The sequence below is a fragment of the Monodelphis domestica genome, chromosome 3 (assembly GCF_027887165.1).
Source record: "Monodelphis domestica isolate mMonDom1 chromosome 3, mMonDom1.pri, whole genome shotgun sequence".
NCBI classification, from domain to species: Eukaryota; Metazoa; Chordata; class Mammalia; order Didelphimorphia; family Didelphidae; genus Monodelphis; species Monodelphis domestica.
In genome coordinates, this window is record NC_077229.1 from 34,300,092 (window position 1) to 34,317,221 (window position 17,130).

Genomic DNA, 17,130 nt, shown 5'->3' on the forward strand with positions numbered 1-17,130 from the left:
ACACATTCTATAAAAATAAAATAAATATATAAAATATATAAATAAAACAAACATATAAAATAAATTAATATTAAAATATATACATGTATAATTTATTCTATATTTGTAACAAGTCATATATGTTGTTATAATGTTATACATTATGTTATAGATATAATAAATGATAACTTCAAAAAACAATAACCCTGGGAAGTAAGTGATATTATTATTTTTTTAATCCTAACTTTCTATCTTAGAACAAATATTGGCTTTAAGGCACAAGAGTGATAAGGGCTAGGTAACAGGGCTAGGCTTGCCTAGCTAGGAAGTGTCTGAGGTCACATTTAAACCTAGAACCTCCCATCTCTAGGCCTGGTTCTCAATCCACTGAGCCATTTAGCTGCCCCCTTCCCCCATATTATGATACCCATTTTACAGATGAGATTAGAGAGGCAAATTGGAGTTCAGTGACTAGTCTGGGGTCATAGAGCTAGTAAATGTCTGGGGCAAGATTTGAATTCAGATCTTCCTGACCTCTGGCCCAACATTCTATCCAGCTCATTCTAATGTAATAATACTACAGCTGGTAAGCATCAAAACTAGAATTTGCTCTCAGGTCCTCTGACTTCAGATCTGGTCGTGTTTCCTCCAATATCCCACTGAAAGGCAGCCTTCAGGGTGTTTGTGGATATTGATTCAACATGAAGGTAGGGCTGGGATGAGCTAGGTTAGCCTTTCAGCTTTTCTCCTTCTGACCCAGTCCAGCCTGGGCTCCGCGGGGTCTCCCAGCATCCTCCCACAGCACGTGAGGTTGGCCCCCGGTGGTGCTGAGCGTCTCAGGTCCCCCTCCCACAGGAGCCAGAAGCCTCTTGGCGCTGCCACCAGCAGACACAACTCAGCCTGGCCCAGGCAAGAAATTCAAGGCCAGGACGAGTCCAATGTGTGTCCTCCCACAGCCAAGCCAGGTCCCCCAGAGGAAACCCGAGCCACAAGCTCCCAGCAAGGGTTCTGAAATGGAAGAAAGGTCAGCCTGGAGGAAGGGGCCCCAGCACTTACGGGATGCGGCTGAGCGGGAGGTGGCAGCAGCAGGGAAATCTCTGCCTCTCCAGCCTGGCCAAGGGGAGCCCCAGCCCGGCCTGGGTGAGTGTCCTTTCTCTCTCTTCCTTCCCCTTCCCTCCTCTCCCTCCCTTCCCTTGGGGCTCTGCCTCTGGAGCCCTGGAGCCCTCCCCAGCCTTTCCCCGGGCTGGGGGTGGGGAGGGGCCAACCCGTGTCAATTAATCCTAATTCATTCCCAGTCACACTGCTGGTGAGGGCTGAATCAGGTTCCTGGCGGATTAATTGCCGCTCTAGAGCTCCTGTGGGGGCCGGCAGGGAGTGAGGCTGGAATGCGAAGTCTCCGGGATCCCGTGAGTACCGTGGGCTTGGGTCCTGGCTGGGGGGAGCCCCCGGCTGGCAGTCATTCGTGCCCCCAGCTCACCAGAGGCCGGGTTGAGGCTGGGCCCCAGGGCGGAGGGCACGGAGGGCCACTGGTGAACTTGGGCGGCAAGTCTGGCTTCCCGGGACCTCGTGAAGAGGGGAACTGAAGGAACACCCTGAATGGACCACGCCGGATTGGGAGCAGGGCAGAAAAGGCGGTATGGCGAGGGAATGGGTGCAGAAGCAGGAAAGCCCCTTGGGCAGAACAGGGTGTTCGGAGGGCGCTCCAAACCAGCCCAATTTCCCTCCCAGGAATGGCTTCGTGCTGGTCGTCTAATCTGCTAGAGGTTCTTTTGCACCAGGGAGGTTCTTTTGGTTCTCAGGGGCCCGGCTCAAAATGGGCCGTTTTCCATCCCCCTCGGTTTGTTTGATGAACAAACGGGTCTTTTATGAGTGAAGTTTCAGTGCATGATTGCCTTTAAATCCCTCCCTGGTGCAAGGCAGAAGATGAGATCTGGGTGCCAAAAGTAGGCTCGGGCTGAAACTGGTGATCAGAAAGAGAGCAGGAATCCATAGGCCCGGGTTCCAGCCCCACTTCTTGACTCTCATGAGCTGGGAGTCCCTCCTTTGTCCCTTGGAGGAGTGGCCCCCGAGGGCAGACCCAAGGGTATGGGAAGCAAGTGGCAAAGAGGGAGATAGAGGCAGGAAAAAGTCCCTTGTCATAAGAGCCGTCCCACAGCAGAATGGGGCTTCTGGAGAGATGGAGATCTTCAAAGAGAGGTTGAATGATTGTTTGCATGGTTCCATGAAAATGTGGGTTTAGCACAGCGTCATGACATGCTTAATAAATGTTCATTGATTGATCAGCTGACTGATCATTGGCTGCCTTTAGTGAGGGGGTTGGGCAGCTAGGTGGCACAGCAGGCAGAATACCCATCAGGAAGAAATCTTCACTGAGTTCAAATCCAGCCTCAGACACATACTAGCCTTATGCCCCTGGGCAAGTCATTTAACCCTGTTTGCTCCAGTTTCCTCATCTGTAAAATGAACTGGAGAAGGAAATGGCAAGCCAGTCCAGTATCTTTGATAAAAACATAAAACACTGTCTCCCTCAGTTTCCTCATCTGTAAGATGAGCTGGAGAAGGAAATGGCAAACCAGTCCAGCATCTTTGATAAGAAAATGCTGCCTGCCTCAGTTTCTTCATCTATAATATGAGCTGGAGAAGGAAATAGCTCATTGATCCAGTATCTTTGATAAGAAAACAGTCTGCCTCAGTTTCCTCATCTGTAAGATAATCTGGAGAAGGAAATAGCAAACCAGCCCGGTATCCTTGATAAGAAAATGCTGTCTGCCTCAGTTTCCTCATCTGTAAGATGAGCTGGAGAAGGAAATTGCCAGAAAAAAAAATCAAATGGGGTCACAAAGCTTTGGATACAACTAAAAAGGCCTCAACAACAACAAAGTGAGAGTTAGAAAATGGCTTTCTCTCTCTGATCCTATGCATGCATGTTTGGGACTTGGGATGTGTTAAGTAAAGATGACTCCCCTTGACCAACCTGGATTTGGAGGAACAGAAAGGGAGCGTCACACTCACTTGATTTCTAAAGACAAGGGTTTACTGATAGGATACAAACTGATCTAGGGGGACAAACATCAGATATTTATCACAAGGAAGTGTACCTTCTGTACCAACTCCCCGTGTCTTGCTATTGGCCCTCATCCAGAGATAAAACAGACTGGGGAGATAACTCCAGATAACCAGCCCTACTCAGAACCCAACAGACTGGTTTTTAGTGGCCTCAGCAGGTTAGGATCTGTATGTATGGGGGGGTGGTGGTGGCTGGGGGGGGATAGTTTTCATAACCATTTCACATAATACATAGATAGCCAAGAGCAAGAAAAGCTGAGTTCAAGTCTTGCTTCTGGCACATTGGGGAGCAAAAGGCAAGTCATTCAGCCTTTCAGTGTTCTAGGTAACTCTAAGACAAGAGGTGCTGACCCCCATTGATAGATGGAGTTTTCTCTCCAGGCAGGACCTTATATAAGCCAATGATCCAGAGATCCAGGCCATATTCCTGTCCCAGTTGTTGACTTTTTCAATACCAATTACACATGTCAATTCACAAAAAAAGACAAAAAAAGGAGTGTGTATGAAACCATGCACTTATGTTTATGGTATTTTTTTAGATACATTTTATATTTAAGAAAGATTTTTTTAATTTAAGATTGCTCTATTGGCTTTGGGTCTCTTTCTAGACTTTGTTGTCATTTTCTTCTGTATATCTGTTTAATATTCTTTTTGATGACCACCAAGATTTGACCTAGAAATAGCTGAAGGGTGCTGGTGCCCTTAACAAATGGCACCTGTATAGGGGCAGCTAGGTAGCATAATAGATGGATTGCCAAGCCTTGAATTGGAAGGACCTGGGTTTGAACCTGACCTCTGATACTTTCTAGCCATGAGACCCTGAGCAAGTCACTTAACCCCAATTGTCTAGCCCTTACCTCTTTTCTGCCTAAGAATTGATAATAAGACAGAAGATAAGGTTTTGTTTTTTTAAATGCACTCATATAGAACAAGTAGACCCTAGCCACCTTTGAAAATGGCAATACTGAATGTGCCAGAGAAGAATACAGGGCTTGCTTGCTAAACTTCCTTTGGCTCAGAGCACAGGCTCATCAGTCAGTCTAGCTGGGGTTGTCCACACATTCCCTCCTCCTCTCTTTGGAAGGAAGGAGCACAGTTTAACCAGGCCACGTCAGATATTTATCACAGCTTGAAATGTGAATATAAACATCTGCAGTTGACCATCAACTCCTCCCTCCACAGCAGAGTTAATGCCTTTCATCTTTGCATGTTACTACTGCCACTAAAATGGCCATCAGAATTCTTGTGAGGACTCTGGGGACTCACAAGGATTCTGAATGTCATGTCATCAGTGATAATAACTTGCCATATATAATATTAGAAGGTGGGCAGCTACGTAATATAGCAGATAAAACGCTGGACTTTGAGGCAGGAAGATCTAAGTTCAAGTCTGACCTTAGACACTTCCTCCCTGTGCCACCCTGGGCAAGTCATTTAACTCTGTTGGCCTCAGTTTCCTCAGATGTAAAATGAACTGGAGAAGAAAATGGTGAACCAGTCCAGTATCTCTGCCAATAGAACCCCAAGTGGACTATGGAGAGTCAGACTTGCCACCCTGGGCAAGACATGTAACTCTGTTGGCCTCAGTTTCCTCAGATGTAAAATGAGCTGGAGAAGAAAATGGCAAACCAGTCCAGTATCTCTGCCAATAGAACCCCAAGTAGGCTATGGAGAGTCAGACTTGCCACCCTGGGCAAGACATGTAACTCTGTTGGCCTCAGTTTCCTCAGCTGTAAAATGAGCTGGAGAAGAAAATGGCAAACCAGTCCAGTATCTCTGCCAATAGAACCCCAAGTGGACTATGGAGAGTCAGACTTGCCACCCTGGGCAAGTCATTTAACTCTGTTGGCCTCAGTTTCCTCAGATGTAAAATGAGCTGGAGAAGAAAATGGCAAACCAGTCCAGTATCTCTGCCAATAAAACCCTAAGTGAACTATGGAGAGTCAGACATGACTGAAAAACCTACATCACAACAACAATAACAAAATTGGAATGTTTTTCTAAAGACAGGAATGACAAAAACTATATATAAAATTATAGAACCTATATATTTTGTATTTCTTATGCCCGGTGTTTAGTGACATGCCTGAAACAGAATAAGCCCTTTATATATTTTTATTCATTCCTTTATTTATCCATCCATCCTATTGCTTAAGGAATTCTTTTTCATTCACGCACTTATCTCTAACACCTAGAACAGAGCTTTAACACCGATTAGATACAAGAAAGGTGTATTAAATAGAATTGTACGCATAGCTCCTTCTGTATCTCTAGTCTATTATTCCCCTACCAGGAGCTGATAGTGATAGATATAAATATAGATATAAAAGAGAGTGATAGATATAAAAGAAGAAAAAAGCAGAGTATCAATAAAACATTTGCTAAATGAATAGAAGGAGAAAAGGTATAGAAACTGGCACAAACAATTAAGGCAGTTTTGCTACCATCGTATAAAATCACACACACATTTAAACAAATATATATGCATGTAGAACTATACATGTGCATATATACCTGTATGTATATGTAATTTTCTTGTATGTTGTATACACACATGTAAACATTACTATACCAAATCTTAAACTATGTAACTTTTTACAGTTTCTTATATCATTCTTTTCCCTTCGTTCCCCACTGAAATGTTTGTGTCTGTTAAGATAACAATATAAAAGCATTTTTAAAAGTAAGAAAAAATCAATTATTTTGAAGTTTCCTGGCCTGATTGACCCACGTGAACTTCAAGAGCACATTCTGGCCATTGGTTACAGCATGGACGCTAGAAAGGGAGGGAGTGTGTGTCACTGGGAGGCTGTGGGAATGCACACCAGATAGGTATGTCTTAGCTCCCACTCATGGATTTGAGGCATGTCAACAGTTTAGATAGGAAAGGGGCATGATGTGCAGTGGTTGAATTTAGCACCTCATTCTGTGTCAACTGAGGGTCATTTGGCAGGGGTCCGTGTTTTCTCTGCAACTGTTTAATATCTATTCTCTTCATCTTAAGTGCAACTGTGTAGAGCACCCCATCTGGAATCAGGAAGACTCATTTCCCTGGCCTCAGAGACTTATTAATTGTGTGACCCTGGGCAAGTCACTCAATCTTGTTTGCCTCAGTTTCCCCACCTGTAAAATGAGCCAGAGAAGGAAATGGCAAACTATTCCAGGATCTTTGCCAAAAAAAACCCAAACTGGAGTCACAAAGAATCAGCTGAAATGACTGAACAACAAATATTGGGTGTAGAATTTTTTTCCTTTGGGTACCTCTAGTCTGAGTTCATTTAATAAACAAATATATTTATTATAACCCAAGAACTTGAAAAAAAAAAAAGGATTGGGCCACCTCCTGCCTTGACTCAAGAATGGACTTTTTAAAAATGCCGACCTCATTCCCCTGGACCTGTTTTGTCACGAGCCCCAACACCAAGACAGACTGGGTGGTCTCATGCTATAAGGCTTTATTATAGGATTGTTTCATTTAGAGTTAAGAGGCCAACATAGTTGGAATTCACCTGTTCTGTTGAGCAATATAGAACCTTGGAAGAGAGCTTTCTGGATTTCCCTGGGTCACAGGAGACCAAAGAATGAGAGAGAAGTGGGGATAAGAACTTCTCAAAAAGCTTGATTGCAGTTGCTGGGTAGGGCCTGCCTCTGCCTACCAACAAGTCTATTATCTAGTGCAGTTAGACTGCTGACTTTGTGCTAAAAGGGAATAATCTCCCTGAAATCAACCACAAGTTAGTTAGTTCTCTTTTCCATGCTATGAAATCAAACCAAATGGCAACTAGTGGACATGGTTTCTCTCCTCCCTCCCTCCTTCCCTCCTTCCTTCTCTCTCTCTCTCTCTCTCTCTCTCTCTCTCTCTCTCTCTCTCTCTCTCTCTCTCTCTCTCTCTCTCTCTCTCTCTGTCTCTCTCTGTCTCTATCTATCTTTCTCTCTCTCTTTCTTTGTCTCTCTCCTTCTCTCTCCCTCTCCCTCCCTCTCCCTCCCTCTCTTGCTTGCTCTCTTTCTCTTCTCTTTCTCTCATCTTTCTCTCTCCTCTTTTCTCTCTCTCTCTTTCTCTCTCTTTCTCTGTCTCTCTCATTCTTTCTCCCTCTCACTCCCTCTTTTGCTTGCTCTCTCCTCTTTTCTCTCTCTCTCTTCCTCTTCTCTCTTCTCTTTCTTCTTTCTCTCCTCTCTCTCTCTCTCTCTCTCTCTCTCTCTCTCTCTCTCTCTCTCTCTCTCTCTCTCTCTCTCTCTCTTTCTCTCTCTCTCTCTCTCCATACGTACATACATATATTTAGTCTATATATAAAGAGAGAAAGATGCACATAGACATGGCTATAGTCAAGCCCATTTTGCTCCTCTTGAAAAAAGAATTCTAAAGTATGTTAAGCTTTTACTTATTATGGGCTGGGTATTCTGACCTTTAAGGTCCCTCACTGGTGAAAGCAGAGCTTGTATTAATTCTTCTTTCAAAGGGGGTGGGGGGGACTTTGGAAGGGAACTCACTACCTCCTGGGGAAATCCATGCCACTTTAGTAGTGCTTCTTGAAACATTACTTCTTTATTGCCGTGTCTCTCCTCTCTCCATCCACATCCCAAAGCAAGGCCAAGAGCATGATGGAGATACACCCACCTGTGTATTACAGAAATTAATATAGAATCTGGCAGACTGCAGTCCTTTCTTCCTCACGCTGTATTGACTCCCAATCTTGGAGCTCACATCAGGCATTCTAATGCACACAATTAGAGCTTTTTCTGTGCCCACACAACTATTTGAGCGATTATATTATGGGACTTCCATTTGATAGACCCAGCCTTCCTTAATAGTGAGTTAGGTCCATCAAAGCCTTTGTGTGGAGTCTGGAAGTCTCTGGTCATTAAATTATGGAGTCAATTCAGTTCAATCCAGAAACCATTTAGTGTTTTCTTAGAGCTCAAGTCTGACCATGTCTCTCTACTATTCAGTATACTCAACAGTCCCCTGTTATCTCTAGGTTCAAATGGAAACTCCACACTTTCGCTTTTCCAAGCCCTTCTCAACCTGACCTCGACCTACTTTCTAGCTGTTACTACATTTTACTCACTTTCATACCCCTTGTGGTCCCACCGACCCGGCAGAATTAATGAATGAGTCAATCAATCGTGAATTAACTGAGCTAGCCAATGAATTAACCAAAAAATACTTACCATGTGCCAGGCACTGTGCTAAGTACTGGGTATAAAATATAAGAAAACAAAACAATCTTTGCCCTCATGGAACTGATGGTCTAAAAAGGAAAAGTGACAAATAAAAGAAGGTTCGGGTTAGAAATTGGGAGAGTAGGATGGTATATAAGCAAAGCAGCCACATTGTTTGGAGAAGACCAGGAAGAGAAACAGAGGCATCCTTCTGGGAAAGATCATTTATCAGAGACACAAAGAGGGTTTTAAAGTTGATACTGGAAGTGATAAAGAATTCCTGGAATTTACTGAAGATGGAATAATTGGATCTCTGTTTTAGGAAAATCACTTTAGAGGCTGAATGGAGGATGGACTGGAATAGGGAGAAATTTGAGGCTGGCTGACCACTCCTCACAGCTATTACAATGATCTAGTATGAGGCAATGAAGGTCTAGACCATGGGGGTAGCAGGGTCAGTGTTAAAGAAGAGAAAGGGGCATATGTGAGGAATATTGCTCAAGTAGAATCAACAGAACTTCATTTGGCAATGAGCAGTGAGACAGTGAGGCACTGAGGATAACCCCTAACTAATGAGCCTCGGTGATGGGGAAAATGGTAGTTCCCTCAACAGTAACAGAGAAATTAGGAAGGGGTTAGGGAGTGGGAAGAGAGATAATGAGTCCAGTTTGGGAGGTGAGCTGAAGATGTCTGTAGGACATCTAGTCACCCCAGTAGGCAATTGGCGATGTGAATCTGAGAAGAGATTGGGATAAATCGATATGGTAAAAATCATCAGCACAGAAATCACCACTGGATCCAAGGGGGATGATAAGATCAATAGAGGTAGTATAAAAGGAGAAGTGAAGAGGGCCCAGGATAGAACCCTACGGCATACTCGTGTTTGTCATGACCTGGATGAAGATCTATCAAAGAAGACTGAGAAGGAGAGCCAGAAGAGAATAAGAAGAGAATATCCAGGAGAGGAGCAACTGTGTCAAAGGCAGCAGAGAGGTCAAGGTGATAAGGATTGCGAAAAGGTGATTTGGCAAGTAAAAAAATCATTCTTATCTTTGGAGAAAGCAGATTCCTTGGAGAGATTAGAAACCAAACTACAGAGAGTTAAGAAAAGAGTGAGAAAGAAAGGAACTATAAGCAACTCTTGTCTGTGGTCTTCTCCAGAAATATAGCAATGAAAAGGAAGAAAGAAATGGAATGATGGCTGGTGGGAATGGATGGGTCAAGTCAGGGTTCTTTGTAGACAAAGGAAGAATAGGCATGTTCATAGGCAATAGGAAAACCGCCAATAGATAGGAAGAGATTGGAGATTAGTGAGAAAGTGGAGATAATAGAGGGGGAAAATCTCTTGGAGGAATCAGGGAAGGGGAAAGGGAATGGGACCACTCCTGCAGGGGGAGAGAGGCTGGCCTTCGTATGAAAGGCCATCTCTTCATGTGAGACACGAGTGAAGGAGAAGGCAGTAGCAAAAAGCATGTGGAAGATGGAGTCGAGACATCTGTGAGAGAGAGGCACTTGAGGCATGTAAAGAAGTAGTAACCAAATCAGTCAGATTAAATGAATTTGATCTAATTCCACATTTGTTAAATGCTTGCTTACATGTATTTATTATAAGGGATAGAGAGATAAAACATGGCATACATTTGCATAAACAGGGATCTGCACTGAATCAGGGGCTTGTTAATAAATTGACTAGATGTGTGAAAGGGAGTGGTGTAATGAAGATCCATAAGATAAGGTAGAAGCAGATTAAAGAGGTCATTGAATATTGAAAGAAATGACTTTGAGCTTTGCTTTTAGAGACAATGGGAAACTATTTATTATATTTGGTCAGAAGCTTAGCTTCCAAAAATAAGGTGATAGCCCTACTCTCACCTTGGTTGTTCAGGTACCTTTCTGTTCACTTTTGAGCATCACAGTTTAAGAAGAATGTTCATATACTGTAAAGCCCGTGGTGGCAAATCTATGGCACGTGTGCCAGAGGGGGGCACTTAGAGCCCTCTCTTTGGGAATGCCCACCATTGCCCCAGCACAGAGTTCTCCATCGTTCATTACTAGAAAGCCAGAGGGATACAGGGCCAGACTACTCCCCATCCCCTCTCCACGTGTGCCCGAGGACATCACCTACCCCTCTAAAAGGTTCACCATCACTGCTGTAGAGCAAACCAGAGGAAGACATGCCATGTAAAGATAGGTTGAAAAAACTGGGAATGTTTAGCTTCGGGACAAGAAGACTAGAGCATATGATAATAGTTCTCAAGTACTGTCATATAGAAGATTTAGACTATTCTAGTTGACTCCAGAAGACAGAATCTGAAGCATCAGGTGGAAATGACAGAGATAAACTTAGTCTAGATGTCAAGAAAAACTTGTTAACAAGAGAGCTGTCCCAAAGTAGAGTGGACTGCCTGAAGAGATAGTGGGTTTCCCCTCACTGAAGGTCTTTAAGGCAAGCCTGGATGATGTCATGTTAAGTGCATTATGTAAGGGAAACTTTGTCAGGCAGAGGTTAATATATTCTTTACATAAGAACACATATACATACATATATGTATATTTACATATACATGTGTATGTACATGACATCTCCCTTTATGGAATGTAAGCAAGAATAATTTCATTTTTGTCTTTGTGTCCCTAGAGCTTAGCATAGTGCCTGGCACACAGTAGTTGTTTAATAAATGCTCTTTGGTTGATTCCAATTCAATTCTGTGACTTTGATCAATAGTGCATAGCTTCTGAAACATCATCACTACAGAACGAGGGGGTGATTGACAAGGTTCCTTTAAGAAAAGGGAGTTAGAAGGAGAGTCATCCAGTGATTTATTTTTATTTTCCTTTGTTGGCCAGAGGAGGGGATGACCAGAAGGATGGATGAGAAACTGAGATGCTGAACTGTAGACATCCATCCACTTTAGCTCAAGGGGTGCTGGGTGATCCATGCTATTCCTGTCCTGACTCTGTACAGGTAGAGATTGGAGTTTTCTGGAGCGACTCAGACAAGCACTGACATGTCTTCTTTCCTCCTCTTTCCCTGCCTCCCCCTGCCTCCCCACAGGGTTGCAGTCTGGCCCCTCCAGCCTCCCTACTGAGTGCTCATCTGCTGGCAAGGCAAGCACGGGGAGGGAGGAGGGGTTGAGGCAGGGAAGGGAAGGAGATAGCTTAGCTCCTGAACTGGAAGCATCCAAGCCCTTCCAGGAAGAAGCAACAGACTCTCAGAGCTGGAAGGGGGCTCAGAGGCTACCCTGCTGAACCCATAGCTAAGTCAACATTTCCTCTCCAACACCCTTGCCAAGGAGCCATACAGACTTTGCATAAAGAGCTCCAGTTAAGAGGTGTCTACCACTTGTAAAGGCAGTCTATCCATTCCTATACAACTCTGATAATTAGAAGTCTGTACCTATATATAACCTAAAATTTCCAATTAGTTCTGACCTCTGGGGCCAAGCAAAATAGGTCTGATTCTTCCACCCTAGGACAAGAGTGCAAATACTTGAAGATAACTCTCACACACACCCCCAAATCTTCTTTTCTCATCTCTAAATATGCCCAGCTTTTTCAGTCAACCCTTATAGAACTTGAACTCAAGGCTCTTCACCATCCTAGTTGCCTTCTCTGGAAATTCCTCAGTTTATCAAAGTACTTCCTCTGTGGCTCCCAGAGTATGTTCACAGATGAATTAAAACAAGGACATTTGTAGAGCTAGGTGGCACCTTAGGTCCGGAGTCAGGAAGACTCCTCTTCCTGAGTTGAAATTTGGTCTCAGGCATTTACTAGCTGTGTGACCCTGGGCAGGTCACTTCAGCCTTTTGGCCTCAGTTTCCTCATATGTGAAATGAACTGGAGAAGACAAACCACTCCAGTATCTTTGTCAAATGAGGTCACAAAGAGTCAGACATGACTGAAATGATTGAACACACACCAGTTCATAGAAGGAAAGAACACTGATAGCAGAAGTGTAGCAAGGAAGGCTTCCCCTAATCTGTAATTATTGAACCCTGAATGAAGAGAAAAGTAGGACATTGGCTTGGGTCAGAAGAGATCATGTTTGCATAGAGCTGAGTTCTGGAAGAGTTTAAAGGAAGGTGATAGATAGATATCATTGATGTAGGTGACTCAGTGAGGAAATAATTTCTGCTTTTCTTGTATGTCTGTTGTTTGGGCTGTTTGCAAAGCAAACAAATTGATAAGCAATCTTTTCTTTTAAATCATTCGGGAACATCTTGCTCTGCAATCCACAGTGTCCTCCTCAGCATTGTTCCAAATGTTGATTCATTTTCCTTTGTCTTGCAATATTTGGTCAGAGAATTCTGGAATCTTTTAGCTGATCTGGAGGCCAAGTTTCCTTTGGATGTGAATATATTCCCTGTTGGCTTATCTATTTATGTTCAAAACCTTTAAATAGGTTTTCTTCCTCCTGGGGTTTTCTTTCAAGGGATACCTTGAACACCTCTTTTTGATTGAACATCTATCTTTTTTTTTTTATTTGGTTAGGCTAAGGTTTGCAGAGTAGGTCACCTTGGGTTTGAAGTACCCATATTTTAACCAGTATGAGGCCATTTCCCTGAGAATAACATTGAATGTTAATTAAATGTTAATAATAATTAATAGATTCATGTGTCTGCTAACAAAGAATGGATCTTTCACCTGCTTCCTAAGCAAAAAAGATGGCCATTCCAGCCTGACTTTTGCTTTTATAGAAAGCTGTATCCTCTTTCTGACTAAACTAACAGTTTGTCCCTTAGACCTAGTGGTAGTCCCCATTGGTGGATATTTCAAAGGAGCAAATGGACTTAGAGACCTCAACTCCTGCCTTATTACTTCTTTACAGGTGAGATGGATCTTTATCTAAATAAGGAAAATGCCAGACCCACCCTGAAAGTTCATTAGCCAGGGAAAATGCGACCAACCCATTTTACTTTCAAATAGGACAAAGCTCAACATGACTGACCAGTCTAGCCTTCAAATGCCTTTAATCTTATCAAGGTCTTAACAAAAAAAAAAACAGAAGGTCTCAGCCCAGTTTGATAGCATAGAACCTGGCTGTTTCAGTCTGGTCTTGAAAGGCAAAAGGGAGAATGCTTTTCACGTAGAAATATTAGAATAAATAATATAATTTAATATTAATTTTCTTTAGGTTGTATCTTGACATTATTTCATGGCTTCTTACATTTTCTAGTATATGCACAATAGTCTTGTGTTATTCAAATGCCCTTTCTTTTATATTTTAAGATCCTGGTCACTTGAAGACTTTGTTGTTTATCATTGGAATTGTTCAATTTAACAAATATGCGTTCCGGAGTTCACTGCACAATTTTTTAATTGAACTCTAAGGATTCTTTAATTTGGCATTTTGTTTTTTGTGTTCAGAAATTCTGGGTGGTTTTCTTGTATTATTTCTTGCATTGTGGTGTTCAGATTTTTTGGTTTATTGTGTTCTTCTGGTAGCCTATAATCCTTAAATTGTCTTTACAGATCCTGTATTTGTGTCAATCTGTTTTGCTTGTGTGGAAGTCATATTTTCTTTTGACATTATTACTTTTTGCTTCTCTTCTTTTTGATTATCCTCCACTTCTGTATTTGCCTTCTCAGTCAGTTATTGTCTTTTTTGTTTCATTGGTGAGACATGGCACCAAGGATTCAAGTCTTTCTATCCTGCCAATTATTCTTGCTGTACAGATCATAAATTCTGCTTTCAAAATTCTTCTCTTTTAAATCATTTAGGAAACATCATTCTGTGTTTCCATGCTTTCTTGGAAATCCACAGGGTCCTCCATCTCAAAGGAATTGATTCATTTTCCTTTATCTTGAAATAGTTGTTCATAGATATCTGGGCTTTTTTTAGCTGGTCTGACTTCAGCCACATTTCTTTTTGTTAGTAATATGTTCCATGTTGCCTTATTTGTTTATGTTCAAAATCTAATTTCTCCAGCTTTTTTTTTCTTATCTTTTTTCCCTATGGGTTCACTTTTTGACTCTTTCCCTTTCCCTGAAGGCTGAACCTCAAAACTATCCCGGTGTACTCCAGTGCTAGGTAATTCATGATTTATTAGACCTCTGCCCCAAGTAACTTCCAAGTAAACTGGAACTCCAGCTGCATGCCAGGCTCTTTTCCTCAAGCTTAGTAGAATACCAAATAGATATATGTGTCCTGTCCCAGTTTCCTCTGTTCTTCAATTCTCTGGCTGAGTTATGGTGCAATACAGAGCACTGCCACTTTGTTGTCCTAGCCAGGACAGGATTCTGCCTTCATTTTCCAAGGCTCTAAGAGGAGTAAAAGTAGGTAAAGTTGAGTCCTTCCATAAGACCATGGGTCAGTTTATATAATCTTGGTGCGGAAGCATGGTAGATTAGAGATTAGCTTTCTTTGTCATTGTCATTTGCCATATTAGGATTTTTTAATGTCCTTGATGGCTGAAATTATTTTATCTCTTGCCAACAATTCTTATTATGAAGAGGTTGAAGGGGTCTTAAGAATCAGAAAAAAAAAAGTGTCCAGGCTTCCATCTTATTGGTCACACACACACACACACACACACACACAAATCCCTCTTTCAATGTAAATTAGCCTCTAGTCTGCAACTTCTAGTTTTATAGAGCCTCCTAGGGGCACTGAGAAGTTAAGTGATTTGTCCAGGGTCATACAAGACAATATAATCCTGAACTCAGATCTTTCTGACTCCAAGACTAACTCTTAATTGCTATGCCATGCATGATCTTTCACAGAAAGATTGAAAAAATAGAGTTAATATTCTATGTCCTCTAAAATATCACTAGTCTTGGTTTTTCTCAAGAGGTATTTGGAAGAGGAGTCTGGGTACCTTATATAGGGTCAACGTTGAAGCTTTAGCCTATGGCCAAATGCCTTAGCTTTAATAGGGTTAGGGACTAGACTTGTGATTACCCTATTATAGGAAACTTCTCTACCAATGAGGAAAACTCCCTCTACCAATAGAAATGGCTCCTTCTCTGCAACTTAGAGTCTTAGAGTTGTCTTGTACAGTTCCATTGGTAAACTGAATACTGTATAAATGGAAATGTTGTGCCTTTGAACTACATCTGCCAGCATCCCTTTCTTCTTTCATTCCCACCTTGCATGCTTGCGTATTGTATATGGTTGTGTGTAACTCCGCCTCTCAGACCATGGCTGAGTTGGCTCCCTTTTTACTCTAGAGCTTTTTGTTTTAGTGATAATTAATAAATCTTATTAAATAGGATACTTGGAGTTACTGTATATTAAATTTTAAACTTAAAATACTTATGGTCTATAGTCATATAATTTTAAATTTTATAAAAAGTCTTACATCTATTATCTCTTTTGAACCACTCAATAATCCCATGAGGGAGGGAGAGAGCACTAGGATTAACTTCGTTTTACAGAGAAGGAACCCGAGGCTCAGTGAAGGAAAATTCTTGATCTATGGCCATATAGCAAGCAAGTACCAGAGCCATAATTTGAATCCAAGACCTTCTGAGTTCAAGTACAGCTCTGTATCCATTGTTTGTGATAGGGAAATTATAGAGAGAAGCATAAGATGGAAAGTTGGCTTTAAGAAACTGGCATGTTAAAGCACCTCTCTATTTAGCCATTGGAAACCAAAGCTGGAAGGGCTCTCAGATACCATCTACTTCAGCCTATCATCTTATCAAGCAAACTGAGGCTGAGAGGAAAGGGACTGACCCAAGATGATACAGCAAATCCCTAGTTCACTTGACACCCATTCTAGAGCCCTTTCTGTTACACATCACAAAATGTCCAACACAGACATGAGCTTTAAGATCACCCACTCCAATGCCTTCATTTGCAGAAAAAGAAACAGACACCATCAAGGGGACATGACTTGGTGAGCTTTTTTGTTCCATTCCTTTGTTGGAATCAAGTAATTAAGCATTCAGAAGCCACAAAATTGTGACATTTTTAAAGTATTATGCATTAAAAACTAAAATCTTACTTGGTGACACATACTTTGCTGCAAGCTTATTGCAAACTATATGAGTGTATTTAATTTATAGGACACGATTTCCAAATTTTATCAAATGGCCAATGATCAGCAAAGCCTGGAGATGAGCCATCTCCTGAATTCAAGTTCAAAGTTGTTTCTACTCAAGTAGAATCATTTCCCTTTTCTTAATGTATTTATATTTTTGGACAATGCCACTCCTTGGGATACAAATTCCATGTATTTGCCTGCTAAAATGGCACCTTGACTATGACTTATCATCTTAGAAAGTCACCCAGAATATGAGAGGTTATGAGTTGCCCAAAGTCATATGGCCACTATTTATCAGAGGCACAATTTGAACCCAGCCCTTCCTAGTTTTGAGTATACTTTGCTTCTCTCATTCAATCCTTCCATCAACCCTTTTTAGGAGGTGCTATTATTATTATCCCCATTTTTACACAAAAGGAAACTGAGACTCAGAGGGTTAAGCAACTGCTCCTGTAACCAGTCTGTGGCAGAGTCAGTATTAGAATCCAAGGTTCACCCAAGGATGGATAGATAGGCTACAAAGCTCTATCCTAGACCCTTTTTTCTTTTCTCTAAATATAATGTCAACAAGTCTTTGTGTGTGTGTCAAAGTCTGGTAAAACCTACCTTTTCTGAATAATGGTTTGTTGCCTACATTCATAGGTAAAGGAAATGCTCTGCCCCCCATCCAAATTCACAGCCTCTCTGAAATCTCCCTGTTTTATGCCGCGCTACTCAGGTCATTCCATCAGCTCCTATGGATCCTTTCTGGTGATGATAATCGCCTCTCACTTCTCTCCTGAGCACCGTCCCAAATTTCTACTTGCCGTAGTCCATAGCTCTCTACCCAGCTGTCCCAACATGTCCAAAGCAGAATGAATTATCTTTATTTATTCCTAAAGCCATCTCCTTCTCCCAACTTTCCTATTTCTTGTACGACCATCAGAATTCTTTCAGT

At 42.0% G+C, this 17,130-nt stretch overlaps 1 protein-coding gene across 6 annotated transcripts in view; it reads left to right on the forward strand.

The window, feature by feature from the left end:
- The first annotated feature begins 959 nt into the window (after positions 1-959).
- The window catches only part of NOS1 (nitric oxide synthase 1), a 269,988-nt gene continuing 253,817 nt past the window's right edge, over positions 960-17,130 (forward strand). For 2 of the 6 annotated variants that reach the window (XM_056821665.1, XM_056821667.1), the window contains exon 1: positions 960-1,119. The gene's annotated coding sequence lies outside the window, so the exon portion shown is untranslated. Of the gene's footprint in view, positions 1,386-17,130 lie in introns of all 6 variants that reach the window. The other 4 variants (XM_007490314.3, XM_056821668.1, XM_056821666.1 and 1 more) reach the window with 3 other exon arrangements.